At 44.8% G+C, this 1,113-nt stretch overlaps 1 pseudogene; it reads left to right on the top strand.

Annotated features, from left to right (window-relative positions):
• The first annotated feature begins 281 nt into the window (after window positions 1–281).
• Window positions 282–379, top strand: LOC123647908 (annotated as a pseudogene).
• Window positions 380–1,113: the final 734 nt, after the last annotated feature.

The following is a 1,113-nucleotide window of genomic DNA, read 5'->3' as shown; positions in this document are numbered from 1 at the left end:
GAGGCCCAAAGAGAATATTGCCCAAAGTCACAGCCAGGACATGGTTGTTCTGGGTTTCAAACCCAGATCAGTCTACACTCATTCCACTGCACCCACTGTCTCCCTTGGTTATAAAGCTGCCCTTGCCTGTGGGTATTTGACATGCCTATTTTTATGAATGAAATGTCAACATCAACTCTGGCTAGTAAAAAGATTAATGAAGGAGAGGGTCACTTTTTGATGGAATGGATTTTTAAAATTTTTCCTTTCCACTTTTACATGTTTCAAAAAAGTTTTTTCTCATTCCTTTGTGGTTCACAAGCCTAATGATTGGGTTTTCACACTACTGTGTGAGAGGTGCCTCCCTCAAACCTTGCTACTACACATTACCCATTTGATGTGAAAAAAAATTTTTTTATCTTAGTTGGAGCATGTATTATTTATAAAATGGAAATTGTGCATTATTCATTTCTACTGAAAGAAGCAGTGTCATGCATAAGAAGATAATAGAGGAACCCAAATTAAGAGGTGGGTAGGGAAAGGGAGGTAGAGAACAAGAGAAGGAAAAAACAAACTGAGCAGCCAAAGACATGAAGTGAGGCAGCTTGGAGGAAAAGGTCACATAGCCCACTCTCAATGTCCTTTGATATTTAAAAGGCCCAAAAACAATATCCAGAAAATACTAATCTAAAACCAGGAGGCATCTGACCACAAACCTGAGAAATGTCAGCGATGCAAGGCACCCAAGCCCTGTGGGGTCAATGGTTCAACCAAGCAACCCCTGGGTGCATGGAGCTCACAATGCACAGTTGTGCTCCACAGGGTGGCCAGCAGGGGGTTCTGCCCTGCCATCAGATGTGAAGAAAGAGCTGTCCCCTGTGTTTGTGGTGCTGTTGGCTCCTCTGAGCTTGGATGCAAAGCCAAAGCTGGTAACACGCTGCCCAGCGCCACTGGGCTCAGGGTGAGATCCGTACTGCATCAAAGCTGGGATGAGTACCGGGCCAACTTGGGGTGCCAAAAGTCTACAAGCCAGGGGACAAACATGAAAACATCCTCCCCTTGTCAAATCCCTGCCTTCTACTATGTGCCTGAGGTTGACGAGGGACAGCACTTTGGCTGCCACTTTATCAAAGA

Source organism: Lemur catta, chromosome 11 (assembly GCF_020740605.2).
Source record: "Lemur catta isolate mLemCat1 chromosome 11, mLemCat1.pri, whole genome shotgun sequence".
Taxonomy (NCBI): Eukaryota; Metazoa; Chordata; class Mammalia; order Primates; family Lemuridae; genus Lemur; species Lemur catta.
The sequence above is the reverse complement of the archived record's forward strand: the minus strand, read 5'-3'. Positions and strand labels throughout refer to the sequence as shown.